This window comes from Solanum pennellii, chromosome 10, assembly GCF_001406875.1.
Source record: "Solanum pennellii chromosome 10, SPENNV200".
Lineage (NCBI taxonomy): Eukaryota > Viridiplantae > Streptophyta > Magnoliopsida > Solanales > Solanaceae > Solanum > Solanum pennellii.
In genome coordinates this window covers 54,525,477-54,533,723 of record NC_028646.1, presented here as the reverse complement: position 1 = coordinate 54,533,723, position 8,247 = coordinate 54,525,477, and positions in this window count along the sequence as shown.

The window sequence follows — 8,247 nt, the reverse complement described above, 5'->3', positions numbered from 1 at the left end:
TTGATTAAAAATAAAAGATTTCATGAGCGCACCAAACACATTGATGTCAGATTTCATTTTATTCGAGATGTCGTAGAAAATGGAGCTATCAAGGTTGAGAAGGTTATCACAGACGATAACGCTGCAGACATGTTGACCAAAATAGTCCCGCTTGCCAAGTTTGCACACTGCAAGGACTTGGCGGGAGTATGCATCAATTGATGCAACTCTAAGAGAACTGTTGTGCGGAATTCGATATAATACGAGAAAATATGAACGCGAAAAATAAGACAACAGATTTACGTGGTTCACCAATAAATTGGCTACGTCCACGGGAAAGAGGGAGAGCAGTTTTATTATGGAGAGGCAAGAACAGAATTACAGAATAGGGTTTGCCATAGCGTCTATATATAGTGCTAAGCTACGCCCTAACAGGCAAACCATAAAATGGTTTGCTATCTTAACCTTGACAATTTTGACACATAGCGATGTCATGGATGACATCAATAGGATGAATTTATTCCTATAAATAGGTAGCTCTGAATTCATTTTCAAATCATCCTTTCACTTGCCTTCTCATCTTCTAAGGCATTGTGTTCTCTCTCTTGTAGTATTTCACTTATATTCTTTGTATAGTGAAATAAATATTGGTGCAGTTGTTCTTTGGTGGACGTAGGATCATTTTGATCCGAACCACGTTAAATATTGTTGTTCTTCCTTGTTCTTTAGTTTCACGTTTCCGCTAACACGTAGCATTGAACTTATAGAACATGTCCTATACGTATATTCAGTAAATCAAGTAATTACATTTGTAATATATAATTGGAGTAAAATATGAGTGTTGTATAGGAAAGTACCTTCACAATGGCAAGTGAACCATTTAAAATATTACTATTTTCACTTGACGGGCTGTTTGCATTAGTCTGCTTGGCATTAGACTTACGTCAATCTTTCTTGCCTTCATGTTGTCATTCCTGAAATTTTTAAGAAACGAATAAAAAATATTAATGATGTAGCATGTGGGTAGCCTCTAAATAAGTGTGATGAAACATGTATTACTTACCATTTTTGGAGATTGTTCGCTTTTTCAAATTGTGGATTTATAAGCAAACTACTAACAGGAGTTGTGGAAAGGACAAAATCCCCTATTTCTACAGGAGTAATTAATTCAGTGATACTTTTATGTACTTTGAAAATTGACTCAAATATATCAAGTGTGGAGATGTATACCTTGATAAATTTATGATTTTACATCACAAAAGGCAAGAACTGGTTTGTTACTTTCAAGCCTTTGTAACATTTGACCTTCTATTTCAGCAAAGTCTCCACATAAGGTCATGACTTTTCGATCTTTCCTATACAAGTAAGAAATTTTTTTAAAGATAAATGTTTATTAACGTTAAATATTTATATGTAGGATGCATGAAAAGTATATGTTACCTTTCGTTTGTAACGATTACTTCGCGTCTTATTCTTCGTCCTTCTCCAGTTAGTGCTTTTACTTTGAGTAAAATACACACCACATCTATACAAAACAATGTGTTAAAAACCTATTTTCTTAATGTATGGAACAAACAATAAACATTTAGTGAAATTTACCAAACAAACTTCCATTAGTGATTTTTTCAGCTTCATCAAATGTAATAAATCCATTTGAAAATTGTTCAATCTTAAATTGACTTTTGTCCTCAACGACCTTGGTGTTGTTCATAAATTCTAGTTTGAGCTCCTTATGTACGGATAAGAAGTTTGGTTTAGGTCTATTTAATTTTCCATTTATAATGTAGTAACTTTGATTAAGCTGAAAAGACTTGTTCCACGCATGAACATCTTTGTTGAAAAGAGTGCTTTGTATTTTTGTACTCTGTGGTAGGACCATAACCATAATAATTTTCCCCAAAGAAGTCAACATATTAAATAATGTATATAAAAAAATATTAAAATAGAGTTTCCTCTTCGTCGACTAATATCAGTTGCCAACGAATAACTTCCCCGTTTGCATTTTTATACTCTTTTGATAAACTCCGTGGAATGACTAAGACTTTAATAACCCATTCTTTTGCATATTTCTTCAACTTTCTAATTGGTAGGCACTGGTTCTCGAGCTCTTCTAGACTTGTCATTGTATTGTTGTCGTATCTAGGATGTACTAATACAATATATATTTGTGATGTAAATGCTATATGTTTTTATATAATTAGTGTTCTTTTGGTCTAGTAATAAAGATGATCAAGAATGTAATATTCACGAAACATAAACTATTTTTATTTTAAAATTTTAAAAGCGAGCAACTTCAACTAACAATAGTATAAATATCACATTAATTGAAGCAAGTTCCAGGGTGGAGAAATGATACCTATTGTTGTGTTTCCAAAAGCAAGAAACCTGCTAACATTTTTTGAGCATGAAGAGTTGATAAACGTAGATTCAAATAGAAGTAAATCAATAAAAAATGTAACAAGTTACTAAAACAGAAATATTGCAAACGTATAGAATTCAAAATGGAAAAGTCCATGGTGGACAATTTTTTTGCATGTTATGGTAATAACTTTATTCTATAATACCTTAACTGGACGCAAATGTTGTGTTTCCGTACAAAATATTTCAGAAAATCGTTGTCCACAAAATTACTTATAGGAAAATGTTTTCTGTCCTATCAATCATTCCCTGGTTAATAGCTTCATATGAATAATTGTTGACAAAATTCATTATGCTCCTTGTCCTAACCAGTTGAAACAATAAAATTAAAGATTAAAAAAAGTTTGAGTTGCAATCACTTACTATCGTGTGATAAGAACCTTATTCTGAACTGTAGAAGAATTTTGGAGACTCGTATGCCTCTATTCTACCATGATAATTTTACATTTCGAGTAACTTTGGAAGTTTTTGATTAGTTGTTATTCATTTTCTTCCAACGCATTATGTACAAGTTCTGAACTATACCTCTAATGCTCTTATTGATATTGTCTTTTCTTAGATTCATGTACCAAATATTTCTTATTAGTTGCATGTGTTATGTGGATCTATTCTATCTTTCACATGTAGCAATTCACAGGTTACAAATTGTAGAAATGAGCCTGAAAATGCTTGATTTAAACATCCATTAATTCTGTAAGAATAAGTCTAAAAATTCATACTGTAGCACAGAAAATGTAATGAGAATATTTAGATTCTGAAGAACTCAGCACACCAACAACCATAACCTCTATAAAGCTATAAGTTAATAATTCCACAAAAAAAGAAAGTGACAAAATTGATTCTTGTAGTAGCATAACCCCCAACCTTACACAGGTTATTCCACTGATCATTTCTACTCCTTAAGTTAAATAGATATCATTTTGCAATCTTTATTTTGGCAAGTTATTTCTCAAGTATAAGACACTTAAAAAATAATTCCTGCGAATAGTGTACCTAATCATTAAACTTCAAAGTAATGCATGCTAGAAGGATAAGTTCTTATGTTTTGTGACCACCAGTAGTAAAATATTATGGTAGCATTATGAAATCAACCCGTCAACCCATTTTCATATAAGACGATCTAATAGTTATCAAGTAAAATTGATCGCAATGTGAAAGGAAATTAAGGGTGTACATATATTTTCGATTAGCATCAAAACACTAAAGGTGTATATATATATATATAAGCGTTAATTTCAGAAAAATAGATTTACCTTAACGAAGGCTCCTTGCCTATTGTCCCCTACAGCAAAGTAAAACACCTGACATGTTTAAAAGCCACAAACAACATTTAATAGATGTGAATGATTAAAAGTAAATAAAAAAATAGTGAACAAAATAAAAAGGAATAGAAGACGACATAAACTCCAATATATATTTTCCATCACAGGTTGTTTATATCATCATGGATAAAACTATCTACTTTAGCACTACCAAGAAACTATTGAGGATGTGGTCTTGCACAAGGCATCCTTTCGTATCATCTCCATAGCATAATCACACCGCTCATAAATTATAAACAGTGTCTTAATAGTTTGGTACTATCAAATATCTCCAATAATTGCCTCAATATTTCAAATCTCAAGTCGGGGATGAAGTTTTGGTTAAATAGGAAATCCAACCTAAGTTATAAAGAGAAGTGAAAAAAAATTGTACTTGTCTATCTAAAATACCTGTATTGCAATCGCAGGCCTTGTGAAGAAATCACAACACTAAAGATTTGATATCCGTGTAAAGAAGATCAAGTTGTCCCTTGCAAAAAGCTTGATGCACTATCTCCCTTCAACCCTTAGAGCAAATGCAGCAAAAAGAAAAGGAATTAGGAATATCCATAGACCGACCCAATCATCTCCACAGTATAGGAACTATGAGATCACCCCAAGGACACCCTCGGCATCTAGGGATCACCGAACGTATTAGCTGTCCACTCTCAGTTTCGGCAGTCTGGGTCGGAGAAAGACAATGAATCATCATAAATCATGTCTTAAGACAAAAGAGTTGAGTAAAAAGTCAGAAAAAGTTGTCATTCATTTGATGAGAAATGAAAAGGAATATCGAAAACTCTCAATCTCAATGTCAATGTCGACCCAGCAGCCTTAGCCATCGGTTAACACTATAAGCACAATGAATTCCTTTACACCTCAAGATGACAAAAAAGGTAAGACAAGGTAACTGCCTTATAAGAGAAGCTAATATAATCTAGAACTGTTGGCCCTATGTAACAAACTTAAATATCTTTTTCCTTTCCTGGGATTTCAGTTTTTTATCAAAAAAATTCAAATAGATATCCTCACGACCGCCCTGGTTATAACCTGTCATACAAATTATTATTTTGCAAGTTGTAGAACTAATAATACAAAATTTTATCATATATATAAAATAGTAGGTGTATTTAATTTGTTACTTGCCCCTTGTTGTTATCATTATTAGAAAATAAAATACATGCATTAAAGAAATAGCAAAGCTAAGTAAATAAATTTGAATACTTGCTACATTTATGAATCAAACAATAAAAGAAATCAAATTGAGAGTTAAGAGAAATGGCATCCAACTCCACACCAATTCCTCTCCTCACTCCTTACAGAATGGGAATTTCAATGATAATGGTGACATGTATTGTTGGTAGTAATCCTCATCAATATACTTGTATATGTCTGCAACAACACTAATAGTTTTACTATGCACTAAAAGCCTTCTCTTACTTTTAGTCAAACTTGTAAAAGTAACTTACATCAGAAAGCAAATCTTCCAACTCAAAAGTTAATAACACCACATGTGCACACAAATCTTGAAAAAAAAAAAAGACAACATGACATAGTTTACTGTAATTAAAACGAGAGATAAAAGAAGATATTTTAAAAAGATCTGCAGAAAATTGAGAAATATTCTATTTTGATCACCCATAACAGACTATGTGCCTGCCTACTATGGTCGTAGTAGATGTTATGGCAGTGGTAGAGGCTGGAATGATGGGGGCAACATAGGATATGGAGGTGGTGGCAGTTGGCGCCTGTGTATATGGGAACACTGGTGCTGCTACTGGAAGGCTTGTGCCTGCCTGCTATGGTCGTCGTCGTGGTTATGGGAACAGTGGCAATGTCACCAAAAGGCTAGAAGAATTCATATTTTGGTATTAAAATTCAGACGTGAATACGGAATAAACTACAATATATGTTTTTCATCAAAGATTGCTCACCTTCGTTCATCATCACACTTCTGTTGAAAATTCACAATAACTATTATGCAACAAAAACAGACCACCAAAATTAAAAATTCACAGTAACTATTATGCAACAAAAACAGAGCACCAAAAGTATTTACCTGTATTTCATCCAGGCAGAGAAAAGAGAAAGAGTTTAATGGACAATAACATGTAATTCATGACATTTATACATATCAAGAGAGTATCTTAAAAGGCTTTGGACAAAGGAAGATACAACACGACATTAATGAAAAGAACAAGTAGAGGTAGCACTGGATAAAATACAAATTTATATGATCCATCACAAAAATTCTTTTAGGGAAATGTCAACACAAGCTTACATGGCTAAGATAAGCATCAATATCAAGTTGGCAAAGTAGAAAAAAAAGTACTTGGGTAGAATAAGATATGACAGATAATCCAAAGAGGAGGGATTCTGGCAAGCTGTGCAATATGAGGGTGTTCCAGACCTAGAACAATACTGTAGATGAATGTAAAATTTTGCTGAAACGCGAGAAATTAATTATGAGTAAATGAGCAATCATTTACTCACAAAATGAGAAAATTGCAAAAGAAAAAGAACTATATTGTGTTTCTCTAGTTGAGAATAAATATAGAAGTCTCAAGGAAAGAACCAAAAAAGGTGTTTGTGAAAATATACCCAAGACCATCTAGCAACCAGAAAAACAATCATAAGAAAATCCAGTCAGCTAAAGAAAAGGTAACAGCCAACGCGTGCCAAGGCAGTTGTTGTCAATCAGTATACTCTTCAAACAATGTCTCTAAATAACCTAGCTACTCAAAACAATTAAATTAGGGTAGTCAGTAACTGGTTCTGCTACTGGAAGGTCTATGCCTGCCTGCTATAGTCGTTGTTGTGGTTATGGTAACAATGGCAATGTCACCAAAAGGCTAGATGAACTCATATTTGGAATTTAAATTCAGGATGTGAAGACGGAAAAAATTACAATATATGTTTTTCATCACAGATTTCTCACCTTCGTTCATGATCACACTTCTGTTGAAAATTCACACTAACTATTATGCAACAAAAACAGACCACCAAAATTGAAAATTCACCGTAACTATTATGCAACAAAAATAGAGCACCAAAAGTATTTATCTGTATTTCATCTAGGCAGAGAAAAGAGAAAGAGTTTAATGGACAATAACATGTGATTCGAGACAATTATACAGATCAAGAGATTATCTGAAAAGTTTATGGAAAATGGAAGATAAAATATCATGACAGTTGCAGAGGAGAAGTCGATACGAACTACAGCGACTGTTACAACGATGGGCATTTCAAAACAATTAAAGTAGGGCAATCATTAAATTAAATTTATAATAAATTAATATTAAACTAATATTTTTAATAAATTAATATAAAAAAAATATTGTAGGGTTAAAACGGTAAATCAACTTTGAGGTTAAGAGGTTCATGCTTGTAATAATATATGATTTATTTTTGATGTGCCGCCTTTTTATATTATGAGTTATTTATTATATATAGGAACACTCTTAAAGAGACCTCTCAAAATGCATCAGGACAAAGGAAATAGATCCACCTGAATGGGCAAGGAAAATATTGGTGCACTCCATTAGTAAGGAATAAATTTAGAAGGAAAATGCATCAGGACCAAGGTGAAAAGTTCTATCTATGTGCTTGATTTCATTATGAAACAATGTAGGTGTTGTTATGTTGTAATGATGATTTTGATGATTCACAAACCTATTGAAGGGACCTGGCACCTATGATGGACTTTTTTCAAAGTCAACAATCACCAAATATATACCGACGGACATTTATTTTATTTGGAGTTGATATGCATGTGCAAAGCACGTACACTTATCTAGTTATATTAAGAGAACCTCAAATTATCCCACCATCACATTGTAATTAATGAAAACTCTACCGATTTCTTTGTAAGAAATCTATGTAGACTTAAGACTGAATTCTTACGAATAAAGTAACAATGCTAATTGCATGTACCTCAGAGCAATTTCGGGCCATGTAACTTCATTAATGGGAAGCATATCAAGCCTAGTTTTCTTAACAGTACCTAAATTGTCAAGTTCTTTAAGCACGGAGGAAGTTGTTGTAAAATTTCTTGCTCTAACCCCTTCACAAGAAATTTTTTACTTGGAATTGTTGTGAAATAATCTTGGAAAATTGAGAGGTAAACCTAAGTAAGAGAACTTGCACAATCAACCAACGCTACTCGGTCAACTTTTGTTCATCCATATTATGTACATCATGTCATGACTAGAGCACAATAGGATTACACTTTTTTTCTTATAAGCATCGACGCAGAAGACACTGGGAAACCCTATTTTCCTACCCAGATGATGGTGATCTCCCTTCGTCAACGCGTACGCGTAAACTCCCATATACTATCCCCTATACATTCTAAGTGGAACACTAGTTTGCTAATGGAAATTACCCCGAAACCAGGCTTTAAATGCAGCTAAAGCCTTTTGAGATTAAACCTTTCCACCATGCTTTCTTTGCTTCTTCAATCACCTTCAAATCTCCACTACCATTAAATGCATATATGAGCGAACAAGAATAAGCGTGCATGATCCTACACAATCCATATGTACAAAAT